Raw genomic sequence first — 15,853 nt, forward strand, 5'->3', positions numbered from 1 at the left:
CTTTGAGCCTTATAATAGGGTTTGCCTTGCATTGTATAATTAACATTTGGCACAATGTGCATAATGAATATATTAATGAGTTATCTTGATGCCTTACTTGAAGATGTATGGGTTTTGATTAGTAAAGTTTTTCCTCATCTGTGAGTATTTGGGATCACTAGACAAGTATATTCTGTCGCAAATTTGAACTCTATTTCCCCAAAATATATTAAGCCTTTGATCTGTGTTTGCAGTACTTGGTCTCATTCTCTAAGTTCTTGAGCTAAGAGCTGATCCATAGATAAATAAGGCCAATAGGAAGAAAACAAAATGGAAAAAAATATGTTAGCAAACCATTGCAGCAAATTATTTACATAGGGACAATGCATTATAAAATGCATGCACATTCTGTTTCAAAGTGAAGTGTTTTTAACACACCTCCAGAACTTACTACAGCATTAAAATATGTATTGTGCAAATGAAGAAAGGATTACAGACAGGAAGTGAATATATTAACAAGTCTTTCAACCACATGTAAGTGAAATTAGTCATTAGATGCAGCAGCCAACAAAAATTAACTATCCCCTAATTTTTCAGAAGAAATATTGCGTATTAGGACAACCATAAAGTAAGTTCAAAATTTAAAAGCTCTTGTTAATAAATAGTCTTGAGTTTCAGTATGTCTAATAAATCAGCTTGTTTTTCTACAAGGAAATAATGTAATTTCTTCATTGCTGATGCTGTTTCTGCATAAGGAAATTAGTGCATCTTGAAATAAACTCTGAGTAGTTTTGACTGTTACATTTTAGTTCAAATACATTAATTGGAATGTTTACTGGTTTTGCAAGCATAATTGCTATTATAGTTTCTGAAAGGTAGAATACCTGTTAAATTTGTGGAATATTTCAGCTTAATGCAAAGTACAGGACTCTCACAAGATTAGTGGGAGTGGACCTAATTCATTCCACAGCAGTAAGCAAGTGTGACTGCAAAGTGATGAATATGTTCCTACAGCTACTAGAGACAGAAAGAAATTTTGTGTCTACCCACTTGGAGGCTGAGCAGCTGGAATATAACATCAGAATTAACTCTACGGCAGCAGTTCAAAGCAATACATGATAATAGAGGGAAAAACTGTGAATTACAGTAAGCATATATATCAAATAGTTAAATTAAATAAGTAATGCAAAAACATAAATTTAAGAATAAGTAGTGACATAGTGTTCATGGTTTCAATGTCCCCTCAGAAATCGGATGGCAGATGGAAAGAAGCGGTTCCTGAGTCACTGACTGCGTGCCTTCAGGCTCCTGTACCTTCTTCCTAATAGTAGCAGTGAGAAGAGGACATGTCCTGTGTGGTGGAGGTCCTTAATGATGGGTGCTGACTTTTTGAGGTACCGCTCCTTGAAGATGATTTGGATACTACAGCAGCCAGTTCCTCTAGGTCCTTCTGTCCCACTTCTCTGTAAAGGAGGCAACAACACCTTCCTGAAGGGAGTTGAATCTGTCACTGAATATGAAAGTATGACTTTCCTGTGCTCCTCAGCAAATGAGGCCAAGGAATTAACATCACACTACTTAGGTCGGCAATCCTCCTGCACTTCTACCCACCCAAAATCTACACAGTAATAATTCCTCTTATGTTGATAAACTACAGATATTTTTCAGGACAATGGACAATGGAACCAATGCGTAAAGTTAGGTAGCAGTGTCACGCATAGGGGAGGGGCTGAGTTTATATGGATTCGAGTTGGAATAAGTAATTCATATTTTATGACACTAACTGATAAGGAAATGACTTAGTAGATAAAGATAGTACTTAGCAAGATCTTGGAAAGACTACTGGCAGGTTTTTTAATGTTCAACTGATATATGTTTTCAATCTGCTTTTACACAATCAGAACATGTTCATCTCTGAATTTGATGGTAATTTTACAATTTTAAGGAAGACATCTTTATTATTACTAAAACAGGTAATTTAACATCAGCGAGCAATCCAGGGTGCCTAGGGGTGACTCGAGTAGCAGCAGTACTCTCAAAGGATACGATTAAATATTCTCGTTTCAGCCTGATACAGCTAAAAAGCACAACTGCTTCCAAGGTCAGTACAGTCAACAAAGATGTCCTTATACAGTTAAATGAACTATCGCTGCTTAAAACTGACGGAAACAAATCTGACTGTGGACGGAAGTGCCCACGGAAGAAGTGTGGCTCTAGATCGGGGTTACAAGTGTGTTTAAGGAAACGGGGTTTTAAACTCCCGATACCCACTATCTTGCTGGCAAACGTGCAGTCTCTGGTGAATAGAATTGATGATCTCAGAGCTAGGGTGCTGAATCAGAGTGACATTAGGACCACGTATGTCCTTTGTTTCACAGAATCCTGGTTAACCCTTCCCTTCCCAGATGCAGCGATTTAGATCGACGGGTTTACTATACACCGTTAGGATAGATCTATAGAGTCTCTCAAAGCAGAGGTGGAGGAGTATGCCTCATGACCAACTCTTCTTTGTGCACGAGTATATCAGTACTGTCCCAATTCTACTCACCAGACCTGGAATATCTAGCAGTTAAGTGCCATCCTTTTTACCTACCACGGGAGTTCTCTGGGGTCATTTTGGTAGCAGTATATAGGTTTCCCCCGCTATCCAAAGGTAGAGCGTTCCTACGAAACCGTTTATAAGCCAAAATGTTGTAAAGTGTAGAAGCAATTACCATTAATTTATATGGGAAAAATTTTTGAGCATTCTCAGACCCAAAAAATAACCTACCAAATCATACCAAATAAACATAAAACCTAAAATAACACGGACATATAGTAAAAGCAGGAATGCTATGATAAATATACAGCCTATATAAAGTAGAAATAGTGTATGTACAGTGTAGTTTCACTAATCAGAATGGGGAAGACAACGAGCTAAAATCGATTTGGAGAAAAAAAATTAGTTAAAAAATTGGTGTACACGTACACAACTGCCTGCACAAGGCTTCACAGTCATGGTAGTTTTTCTCGGGGTAAACACTCGTACAAAGTGGGTGTCTTTTTTTCGTAAAAGTGAAAATCCTCTTTGGTTAGCGAAAACAGGTACTAATGTAGGTCTTTCGTAACAGTGAGCTGTCATAAAGTGAACATTCGAAAAATGGAGGCCACCTGTACATTCCACCTCATGTCAATGTCAATCAGGCATTAGATGATCTGAGCAGTGGGATCAATATGCATCAAACAGTGCATCCTATCGCCTTCACCATTGTTTTGGGAGATTTTAACTAGACCAGTCTGAAAAAATCACTAAGCAGTTACCGTCCACAGATCACTTGCAATACCAGAGGAAACAACACACTGGACCATTGCTACACCACCATCAAGAATGCCTACCATGCTATTCCACACCCTCACTTCGGGAAGTCTGATCACTTGTCTGTACTTCTACTCCCTGAGTGTAGGCAGAGACTGAAGACTGCAGCACCAGTAGTGAAGACCAAGAAGGTATGGACAGGGAAAGCACAGGAGCACCTACAGGACTGCTTTGGACTGGACTGTATTCAGGGATTCATCTTCAAACTTGAGTATGCTGCAGTTGTTACCGACTTCATTACAACCTGTGTGGATGACTGTGTGCCTACAAAGACCTACTGCACATTCCCAAGCCAAAAGCCATGGATGAACTAGGATGTATGTCATCTGCTGAAGGCTAGATCTGTGGCTTTCAAGAGTGGTAATCTAGGCCTGTACCTGAAAACCAGGTTTGATCTGCGGAGGCCTATTTCAAGGGCGAAGAGACAATTTCAAACGAGATTGGAGGAAACATTGAATGCACGACAACTCGGGCAGGGCTTGCAAGACATTACTTCCTACAGAGTGAAACCCAATAGCATGAGTGGCAGTGATGCTTCACTACCAGATGAACTCAATGTCTTCTATGCCTGCTTTGAAAGGGAGAATATAACTACAGATGTGAAGATCCCTGCTGCAACTGATGACCCTGTGATCTTCATCTCAAAGGTCAATAATAGACTGCCTTTAAAGACAGTGAACCCTTGCAAGGCAGAAAGTCCCGATGGAGTACCTGGTAAGGCTCTGAAAACCTGTGCCAACCAAGTAGTGGGTGTATTCAAGGACATTTTCAACCTCTCACTGCTACGGGAGGAAGTTCCAACTTGCTTCAAAAAGGCAACAATTATACCAGTGCCTGAGAGGAATAATGTGAGCTCCCTTAATGACTATCGTCTGGTAGCACTCACATCTACAGTGATGAAATGCTTTGAGAGGTTGGTCATGACTGGACTAAACTCCTGCCTCAGCAAGGACCTGGACCCATTGCAATTTGCCAATCACCACAATAGGTCAATGGCAGATGCAATCTCAATGACTCTCCAAGCGGTTTTAGACCACCTGGACAACACAAACACCTACGTCAGGATGCTGTTCATTGACAATAGCTCAGCATTTAATACCATCATTCCCACAATCCTGATTGAGAAGTTACAGAACCTGGGCCTCTGCACCTCCGTCTGCAATTGGATCCTCGACCTCCTAATGGGAAGACCACAATATGTGAGGATTGGTGATAACATATCCTCCTCGCTGACGATCAACACTGGCGCACCTCAGGGGTGTGTGCTTAGCCCACTGCTCTACTCTCTATATACACATGATTGTGTGGCTAGTCTCAAATACCATCTATAAATTTGTTGATGATACACCATTGTTGATAGAATCTCAGGTGGTGACGAGAGGGCATACAGGAGCGAGATATACCAACTAGTGGAGTGGTGCCGCAGCAACAACTTGGCACTCAAAATCAGTAAGATGAAAGAGCTGATTGTGGACTTCCAGAAGGGTAAGATGAAGGACCACATACCAATCCTCATAGAGGAATTAGAAGTGGAGAAAACTGAGCAGTTTCAAGTTCTTGGGTGTCAAGATCTCTGAGGATCTAACCTGATCCCAACATATTGATGCAGTTATAAAGAAGGCAAAATAGTGGCTATACTTTATTAGGAATTTGAAGAGATTTGGTACATCAACAAATACACTCAAAAACTAATGTAGGTGTACTGTGGAGAGCATTCTGACAGGCTGCATCACTGTTTGGTATGGGGGCTTCTGCCCAGGACCAAAAGAAGCTGCAGAGGGTTGTAAATTTAGTGAGCTGCAATGTACCCAGGACATCTTCAGGGAGCGGTGTCTCAGAAAGGCAGCATCCATTATTAAGGACCTCCAGCAACTAGGGCATGCCCTTTTCTCACTGTTACCATCAGGTAGGAGATACAGAAGCCTGAAGGCACACACTCAGCGATTCAGGAACAGCTTTTTTCCCTCTGCCATCCAATTCCTAACTGAATTGAACCCTTGGACACTACCTCACTTTTAAAAATATATAGTATTTCTGTTTTTTGCATGATTTTTAATCTATTCAATACAGTATACTGTATTAAGTATACTGAATAAGATTTTCTTATTTATTTATTTTTATTTTTTTTCTTCTATATTATATATTACATTGAACTGCTGCTTTTTTTAAATTGATTTTTTTATGCATTTTCTACAACACTACAAACAAAACAAAACCCCAAAAACAAAATAGGAAATTAGTGCAGTGCAAGATAAACATACAATAGTAATATAATACAAAATAAAATAATTGAAAAAGCACCCAAGTTGAAGTCGTATAAAGTTAGTGTCCACCCCCAACCCCACAAAAAAACTCCAGACCAACCAAAACAAAATATAGAAAAATAAATCAGAACATTGAAACCCCCAAAACTGTAAATACAATTGAAAACAGAAGATAATAATGCCTACTACCAAAAAAAAGCTGAAAGCAAGGGACTGAAAAAAAACTTAATTAAAAGGAAAGTTATAAAAATACCTTAGAAAGGGCATTAGATATTTTGAAGATCTTTTTATCGATAATCACTTCACATCCTTTCAACAGCTCTCTGCTAAGTTCAATCTACCTAATGCCCATTTCTTTAGATATCTCCAAATTAGACATTTTATCAATCCTTTATTTCCCAACTTCCCTGAAATGCCCGAGAAAAATGCTGTGGACTTATTTCTTTCTATTAATCCATTGGGTAAAGGCTTAATATCTTTTATTCGTAATAAATTAGTATCCTTATGGTGTGCCCCTGTGGATAAAATTAGAATGGCTTGGGAGCATGACTTAAATATCCCTTTATCTGATGAGGTTTGGGACTCGATTCTCAAATCGGTTAATTCAACTTCTCTTTGTGCTCGCCACTGTCTTTTACATTTTAAGATTGTTCAGAGGGCCCATATGTCCAAATCTAAACTATCTTGAATTTATCCTAATATTAGTCCTCTTTGTGATAAATGCAAAAGGCTTCTCTTGTTCATATGTATTGGACCTGTCCTAGTCTAGAGAAATTTTGGAGAGATGTTTTTATAACCTTATACTGTATTCCGAATCGCTGCTTAGAACCTAACCCTTTAATTGCTCTGTTTGGTTTCTTGGGTGAGACAGATATACGCTTGAGTTCGACTAAATGTTGAATATTATCTTTTGCTTCTCTCTTGGCTAGACGTCTAATTCTTCTTAGATGGAGAGATGTTGCCCCACCCATGCATGCTCAATGGCTTAGCGATATCATGTCCTGTTTAGACCTTGAAAAAATTTATTATTCTATTCTTAATTTGGATATAAAGTTTCATAAGGTCTGGGGAACTGCTGCTTCTAAGTTAACACATTTCATGTCACATGCCGGTGATAATAAACCTGATTCTTATTCTGATTCATTCTTTTTTCTCTGTAGCTCTTCCCACACTCTGCCTCTGAATATATATGTAAGTTTCTGGTTGACAGCTCTCTACCTGACATCTGAATTTTCATTTGTAAAGAAATACCACTCTGCAGAGATATAAGGATTTGCATTTGTTTAAATAACATCTTGAAATATTTTCTAACCTGAAAGCGAATTAAATTTGATGTTTATAATTGTTGAAAATATATGTGTACTTCCAAAAGCCATCTGTTAAACAAGTTTATAAATCTACTTATAATATTTATGTGAAAAAAATTAACATGCAGGAATAAATAAGTGACAAATAACAAATATAGTATGACCTTTATTCATGAAACAGAAGGAAGTTTCATTTCTTGATTGACTATGCCTGATTTTTAGGCGAAAGGTGACTTTAAAGTTTAAACTTAAAGTTGGTCTGAATTGTATACATGTGCTATATTAGTACTGGAACAATGATTGTTTGGTATAATTCACATGACATTATTTTCTAGTTTTCCATCTCCACGCTGCCATTGAAAGTACCAGAGCTGCCCACCACTGAAGCACAGAGTTTCAGGAACAGTCTGTCTTGATCTTCTCTCCATGTTGTTTTTAGGCAAATGATTTGCAAATGAACCATTGGCCTAATAGCCATTTAATTAGAAATGAATACACATAATAAACTCTGAAACAAATGACCAATCACCCAAAATCACAATCATATCACAAATTGAAGAAAATCACCAATAATATTTAATAGTAAAAAGAAATAGGAGTGCAATCTTTCCTTTTGTCTCTGGTTTAACTCCTTTACAGAACTTAATTGCTCACATACCATTGAATTAGGTTCATAAGAAGCAGAATAGACATTCAAATAGATTTAATCCCATTTTTGTTTTCTCTTTCTCATTTGGTTCCTTATCTCATTGCTCTCCAAATGTTCAACTAACTGTTGTTGTACTAATAAAGGTTGCACAGCTGCTGAAACATAACCGTTTGTAAAGTTTGGAATCTCTAAGAAGCAATTCTATTGTACATTTTTTAAAAATCGATGGTAATCCTGTCCAGGCATTACTGTTCGGCTGCACTGCCAGTCATTGTAAGTGAATAATTTAACAGCTCATCTGACAGTGGGGCCATGAGTCATGACATTAAAAGTATTTCAACTCTTTAGAGACAATATTAATTACTTCTTGTTGCAAATGTTATAGGGTAAGTTAGCTAACATTTTTCTATGTCAATTTACCAGTCAATTCTAATACACATTTATACAAAACACTTAAGTTCAATTTTAGCTAAAATACCCCAGAAAGTTTGCAATGAAAGCTGCATTTTAAGCATAAATTAATACCTATTTTCAAATTCGAAACTATTTGAACTTTTTTAGAAAATCCTTAAAGTTCAAAGTAAATTTATTATTAAAGTATTTATATATATGCCATGATATACTACCCTGAGATACATTTACTTGTATTCACATTAGGTACAAAGAAACACAATAGAATCAATGAAAAACTGCACTTAAGACAAACATCCAGTGTGCAAGAGACAACAACTGTGCAAATACAAAAAGAAAAGGAAACTAAATAATAATAATAAATAAATAACTGAGAATGTGAGATGAAGAGTCCTTGCAAAAGGGTTATGGGAACAGTTCAGTGCTGGTGTGAGTGAAGTTGAGTGAAGTTATCCCATTTGGTTCAAGAGCCTGATGGGGTGGGCACTGAGGCTCTTGTACCTCTTTCCTGATGGAAGCAGCGAGAAGAGAGTGTGGCCTGGATGGGGTTTGGGTGGGGGTGGTTCTTGATGATAGATGCTGCTTTCCTGCAAAAGTGCTCCATGTAGATATATTCAGTGGTAGGCAGGTCCTTTACAATGATCCATGATGGACTGCGCTGTATCCGCTACTTTTTCTAAGCTTTTCCTTTCAAGGGCAATGGTGATTTCATACCAGGCTGTGATACAATCAATCAGTATACTCTCATCATGCATCTATTTAAGTTTGTCAGTTTTAGATGATGTACTGAATCTTTGCCAACCTCTAAAAAGTAGAGATACTGCTGAGCCTTCTTCATAATGGCACATATGTGTTGGACCCAGTGCAGATCCTCTGAAATAATAACACTAAGGAATTTAAAGAGCAAACACAAGGAAATCTGCAGATGCTGGAAATTCAAACAACACACACAAAATGTTGGTGGAAAGCAGCAGGCCAGGCAGCATCAATAGGGAGAAGCACTGTCGACATTTCTGGCCGAGACCCTTCGTCAGGAATTTAAAGTTGCTGATCCTCTCCACCTCTGATCCCAGATCCCAGATCTGATCCCAGATGAAGACTGGTTCATGAACCTCTGGTTTCCTCCTCCTGCAGTCAATAATCAGCTCTGTGGTTTTGCTGACATTGAGTGAGAGGTCCTACATACTAAATCAGTTGATTCGTGTTTAGGTGAACTGTTAAAAATGTACAAATCTCAAACCTGACGTTAACCTTCATTTTGCATTTAAAATAGGCAGTCTATGCTCTTAGGAAACATGATGGCTATTGTAATGAGGCTGTCAGCCTGAGATATTCCCTTTGGTACAAGTGTCACCTTAACTTCTCTTGGGAAACCTAGCCACTGAGAGGAGAACACGAGAAAATCTGCAGATGCTGGAAATTCAAGCAACACACTCAAAATGCTGGTGGAACACAGCAGGCCAGGCAGCATCTATAGGAAGAAGTACAGTCGACGTTTTGGGTCGAGACCCATCGTCAGGACCAATGGAAAAAATAGACAGTAAGAGATTTGAAAGTGGGAGGGGGAGGGGGAGATCCAAAATGATCGGAGAAGACAGGAGGGGGAGGGATGAAGCTAAGAGCTGGGAAGTTGATTGGCAAAAGGGATACAAGGCTGGAGAAGGGGGGTATCATAGGATGGAAAGCCTTGCAAGAAAGAAAGGGGAGGAGAGCACCAGAGGAAGATGGAGAACAGGCAAGGAGTTATTGTGAGAGGGAAAGAGAGAGAAAAAAAATTAAAAATTAAAAATTAATGGGGTAAGAAGGGGAGGAGGGGCATTAACAGAAGTTAGAGAAATCAATGTTCATGTCATCAGGTTGGTGGCTACCCAGACGGTATATAAGGTGTTGTTCCTCCAACCTGAGTGTGGCTTCATCTTGACAGTAGAGGAGGCCATGGATAGACATATCAGAATGGGAATGGGACGTGGAATTAAAATGTTTGGCCACTGGGAGATCCTGCTTCCTGTGGCGGACAGAGCATAGGAGTTCAGCGAAATGGTTTCCCGGTCTGCGTCAGGTCTCACCAATATATAGAAGGCCACGCCGGGAGCACCAGACACAGTATATCACAGGTGAAGTGTTGCCTCACCTGGAAGGACTTTCTGGGGCCCTGAATGGTGGTGAGAGAAGTGGAAGGGCAGGTGTAGCACTTGTTCCGCTTACAAGGGTAAGTGCCAGGAGCGAGATCGATGGGAAGGGATGGGGGGGATGAATGGACAAGGGAGTCACGTAGAGAGCGATCCCTGCGGAAAGCAGAAATTGGGGGGGGGGAGGGAAAGCTGTGCTTGGTAGTGGGATCCCATTAGAGATGGTGGAAGTTACGGAGAATTATATGTTGGACATGGAGGCTGGTGGGGTGGTAGATGAGGACGAGAAGAACCCTATCCCTAGTTGGGTGGCGGGAGGATGGGGTGAGAGCAGATGTGTGTGAAATGGGAGAGAAGCGTTTGAGGGCAGAGTTGATGGTGGAGGAAGGGAAGCCCCTTTCTTTAAAACAGGAAGACATCTCCTTCACCCTGGAATGAAAAGCCTCATTCTGAGAGCAGATGTGGTGGAGACAGAGGAATTGAGAGAAGGGGATGGCATTTTTACAAGTAACAGGGTGGGAAGATGAATAGTCCAGGTGATAGTCCATGGGCTTACAGTTGATATCAGTAGATAAGCTGTCTCCAGAGATAGAGACAGAGAGATCAAGGAAGAGGAGGGAGATGTCAGAAATGGACCAGGTAAATTTGAGGGCAGGGTGGAAGTAGGAAGCAAAGTTGATGAAGTCAACAAGCTCAGCATGTGTGCAAGAAGCTGCGCCAATGCAGTTGTCGATGTAGTGAAGGAAAACTGGGGGAAGGAAAACTGAGAGGAAAATTCAGGAGAAATGAAATATGTGCTATTAGAGCTTTGTTTTTGAAGTAAGAGGCACAGGAGTACACACGTTGGCTGAATTCCCCCACCCTGAAGTGGATTATTAAGTGCAGGGTACCTTTGGAACCTACTGGATCATGTGAGAGGATCCCCATATATTATTACTTCCTTGCACGATTTTGTTCAGCTAAGAGTTCGCTGCTCTCAGGAAAGGACCTTAAATGGTAATTCTACCTCTGCTGTTTGACTTTGTAGACAAACACTAAAGGCAACACATATAACAACTCCCTCCTGGGACTGTGGATTTCTCCAGCATCTAGCACCACTCCTATATTCCCACCAGCAGTTATAGACTCTTTAACAATGGTTGGGGCCATTCTCCCTGTCTGACTTGGAGTCAAACTTGTCAATCAGATTGGTGTTCAGGCAGGAATACTGGTGATCAAAAAATACTTCTACAGCAGGGTCAAAGTTCCACAGTGTGAAAAGAATATCCTGGGCCTCAGCTCCTGATCTTCATATCACATCCCCAGCAATATCAGAACCTTTGAGTTTAGGGTTAACTCACACCTTTAACTGATAGAAGCTGGCATCGGACATAATTTCTTGCAATAATCTTTGATATGTCAAGGGAACTTATTCTCTTGTGGTAGAATTAAGTTAGATTTCAGGTGAATCATATTTTGGTTTGCTTTGTCATTTAAGCTTTGGAAGAATCTTTGCAACTTTATTTATTTTTATTCATTTTTTATTTATGCATTTACAGGATGTGGGCATCACCAGCTAAGCCAGCATTTATTGCCCATCCCTAGTTGTCCTTGAGAAGTTGGTGATGAGCTGCCTTCTTGAACCACTGCAGTCCCTGAAGTGTAGGTACACCCAATGTGCTGTTAGGGAGGGAATTTCATGACTTTGACCCAGCGACAATGAAGCACAACAGCGATATGTTTCCAAGTCAGGATGATGAGTGATTTTGGGGGGGGGGGGGGATTTCCAAGTGCTGTTGCTCTCATCCTTCTAGATGGTATTGATCGTGGGTCTGGAAGGTGCTGCCTTAGAAACTTTGGTGTGTTGTTCCAGTGCATCTTGTAGATAGTACACACTACTGTAACTATTCATCGATGGTGCAGGAATTGGATGCTTGTGGAAGGGGTACCAATCAAGTGGGCTGCCTTGTACTGGATGGTGTCAAGCTTCTTGAGTGTTGATGGAGCTGCACTCATCCAGATGAGTGGCGAGTGACTTGTGAAGGTAAGTTTAATACATATTGAAAACACATCAGTAGTTCTTAGGCAACACAAACAGCATGTAACAAACAATGCCTGCTTGTTCCCCAGTGTCCCTTATGTCAGCATTTTTCTGGAGCAATCAAAATAGTCCTCTGCATTAGGAGGGCATCAGTGAGCACACAGGTCTTAGTAGCAAGTAGTCCTCAGGTGAGAAACTGCTTAAGCTCTGTCCCAAAAATGCCCTAACAAGTTTTGTCATGAAGCAAAACTGGAGGACAAAGGCTCGTCATGTGAAAAGTGGGGCTGCAATAACACCTAGCACTCACAATATCCCAGACTTACAATGGATCTGCTGAATTTCAACATTGATCTGCCAGGTAGTGGACGAGAGGCAACATTTCTCTTTAGGGTCATTGGCCTCAGGTAGCATAATTTGACCTTCAGTGTCTATGTAAGCGAGCTGAGATTTATCTGTAATAAGGGACTGGTTATGAACATATTGTAACATTCCCTGATTACACTTGGGAAAAAGATTATACATGACATCAACAGGAATGTTGCCAACAACAATTCTCTTGGGAAGGAGAAAGTGAAGGTATTGCTGAAATAGAGAACAATACTTTAAGACAGAGAAGGCTGGAGCAACTGCTTTCAGAAATTTCTGGCCTTGTTTAACTTTGTCATGGATTTTTACAGAATGGTTGGAATACTCGGTTACTACTGCATATTATGCTCGTACTTACATAATAGAAACCATGCTTCTTATAATTATTGCCTACGTTCTTAGGAGTGAAATCAGTTGAATGACGACTTGTAAACTGTGGGAGAAAAACACATTTCTCTTTCCTTCTAAGCTCTTGGAGTATTGATATTGTGGTATCTTCCCAAAAGGAAAAAGAAAAGATTGGCTTGAACAATAATGTTGAATTTTGCAACCTGATCATTATCAATATGTTGCACAGACTTAGTCCTGAATGGTAATGATTGTATCAAAGAGAAACACAACGGAGCAGGATATCTAGCATTTCAGTTTGCTGTCATCAGTTATTACTTAACCCATGAAGAAATCCAGATCCTGGAAAATGGGTTGTCCCAAAACTCGCTAAAGTAAACTATAAATTATGTAAATGAACCAGTTTCAGATTATTTGGATTGAAAATCAAAAGAATTATGCTAAATACAATGGATAATTCAGAAAATACTCTTTACATGTTAATCCAGAGAATGTCGAACCTGTCACCACACGAAGAGGCTGAGGTAATAAGTTTAGATGCCTTTACAAAGATAAATAAGGTTAATGGGGGAGACGGAAAAAGAAAGTGATTTTGATATAATGACATAAAATAAGTTGGAAGAAGGATTATGGAGAATGTACAGGAGTGAGAGATGCCGACTAGCAGAGTAGTGTTGCAGCAATAATATTGCACTCGACATCAGTAAGACGAAAGAGCTGATTGTGGACTTCAGGAAGGGTAAGATGAAGGAACACGTACCAATCCTCCTAGAGGGATCAGAAGTGGAGAGAATGAGCGGTTTGAAGTTCCTGGGTGTCAAGATTTCTGAGGACCTAATGTGGTTCTAACATAATTGATGCAGCTATAAAGAAGGCAAGACAGCAACTATACTTCATTAGGAGTTTGAAGAGATTTGGTATGTGAGCAAAAACACTCAAAAACTTTTATAGATGTACAATGGAGAGCATTCTGACAGGCTGCATCATTGTCTGGTATGGGGAGGTGGAGGCTACTGCACAGGACTGAAAGAAGCTGCAGAGGATTGTAAATTTAGTCAGCTCCATCTTGGGTACTAGCCTACAAAGTACCCAGGACATCTTCAAGGAGCAGTGTCTCAGAAAGGCAGCATCCATTATTAAGGACCTCCAGCACCCAGGGCATGCCCTTTTCTCACTGTTACTGTGGTGAACTACATATACCTGTCTGGACACGCCCCTCTGCTGACTGCTCCTGTGGCTCCTCCCACAGATCCCTGTATAAAGGCGATTGGAGGCACTGCTCCTCCCTCAGTCTCCAGGATGTTGTGTGGTGGTCTTTTGCTGCTAAACATGGTCTCTTGCAGCTAATAAAAGCCTATCGTTCGCCTCCCGTCTCCGAGAGTTGTTGATGGTGCATCAATTTTATTAGCTGCAATTTTAAAACATGGAGAGCATTTTATGACCAGACAAATTAGACATTGATCCTCAATCTCTCGAAGCAGCTATTGCCTTTGAACTCTGGCTTGCATGCATCCAATCATACCTGGAAGAGATTCGCCTGACTGAGTCTGCTATCATGCACCGAGTTCTCCTCTCTAGAGTCAGTCCGTGGGTATTCTCCCTAATCAGGGGCCTGCTGACCTACCAAGGGGCACTGGACGCCCTCAAACGACAGTACCTGCGGCCAGTGAACACCGTCTACGCAAGACATCGCTTAGCGACGCAGCGGCAGCGGGCTGCAGAGTCGAGCACTGAGTTTGTCCGGGCCCTACAGACACTCGTGCGGGCCTGCGACTGCAGGGGACTGACGGCGGAACAGCATGCGGAGCTCCTGGTGCGAGACGCCTTCGTTACGGGGATCAGGTCAGTGTATGTGCGCCAGTGGCTGCTGGAAAACGCCGATCTTACCTTACAGTCGGTGATCGAGCTGGCCAACACGCTGGAGGGTGCTCTGCACAACACTGATGCTGTCCAGCCGCGCGATCTCCCATTGGTCCCATGGACGCTGCAGACCCCGCCACCAGCCGGCAAATCGACCATGGCTGCTGCCACTCGCGAGTCCGTGAACTCCCCGCAACCCTCCGGCGAATCGACCACGGCTGCTGCCAGTCGCGAGTCCATGCAGTGTTACTTCTGCGGACTCGAAAAGCACCCCCGAAAACGCTGCCCGGCCCGAGAAGCTACCTGCTACAGCTGCGGAAAGAAGGGCCACTTTGCCAAGGCCTGTAAGTCTAAACCACGAGCGAGGTCGAGCAGCGCCGTGTGCGAGGCATGGGGGTCGCCATCTTGGTCGCCGCCATCTTGCCTGCCCGCCTCGTGTGAGGCATGGGGGCGGCCATCTTTGTTGGCGCCACCTTGCCCCGCCTCCGACCCACGGGTGCTTACCGGGCACCAATACAGCGATTCAACTGTGGCCTCCGTAACCCTCGACCAAAGCGCTCCACACCAGCTTGCAAGGTCAATGATGGACATCCTGGTGGAGGGGCACAGGACTAGCTGCCTGTTTGACACGGGCAGCACTGAGGGTTTTATTCACCCAGACACTGTGCAACGCTGCGGACTCGTGACACGGCCGGTAAGCCAGAGGGTCACCATGGTTTCTGGGTCGCATTCCACAGACATCCGGGGGTGTTGTCTAGTGACATTGGTGGTGCAGGGCACAGAATATTGGGACTTTGCGTTACTGGTCATGCCTCAACTGTGTGCCCCTGTGCTATTGGGGCTCGACTTCCTGAAAAGTGTGACAATGGAGTATGACTGGCCCCTCCCACCAATCACTGTCAGAAATCCTCAGTTTTGTGGGGCTTCGTCATATACCCCGCTACTGACCACACACACACACCGACCCACACATCCCACCCAGCACCATGCCGACAGCTGCGCTACTGACACCACTTGCAGCCTCTCCACCCTCAAGATCCCTCCCCCACCACTGTTCGGCAACCTGACCCCCGACTGTAAACCTGTGGCAACTAAAAGCAGGAGGTACAGCGCGGGGGACAGGGCCTTCATTCAGTCGGAGGTGCAGCGGCTGCTCAGGGAGGAG

At 42.0% G+C, this 15,853-nt stretch overlaps 1 long non-coding RNA gene across 1 annotated transcript; it reads left to right on the forward strand.

The window, feature by feature from the left end:
- Positions 1 to 1,236: 1,236 nt before the first annotated feature.
- Positions 1,237 to 7,608, forward strand: LOC140739399 (uncharacterized). The gene is made up of 4 exons (XR_012101621.1): positions 1,237 to 1,373; positions 1,953 to 2,080; positions 6,759 to 6,789; positions 7,241 to 7,608. It is a non-coding gene; the product is annotated as an uncharacterized lncRNA (long non-coding RNA).
- The last annotated feature ends 8,245 nt before the right edge of the window (positions 7,609 to 15,853 follow it).

The sequence above is a fragment of the Hemitrygon akajei genome, chromosome 15 (genome assembly GCF_048418815.1).
Source record: "Hemitrygon akajei chromosome 15, sHemAka1.3, whole genome shotgun sequence".
Classification (NCBI taxonomy): domain Eukaryota; kingdom Metazoa; phylum Chordata; class Chondrichthyes; order Myliobatiformes; family Dasyatidae; genus Hemitrygon; species Hemitrygon akajei.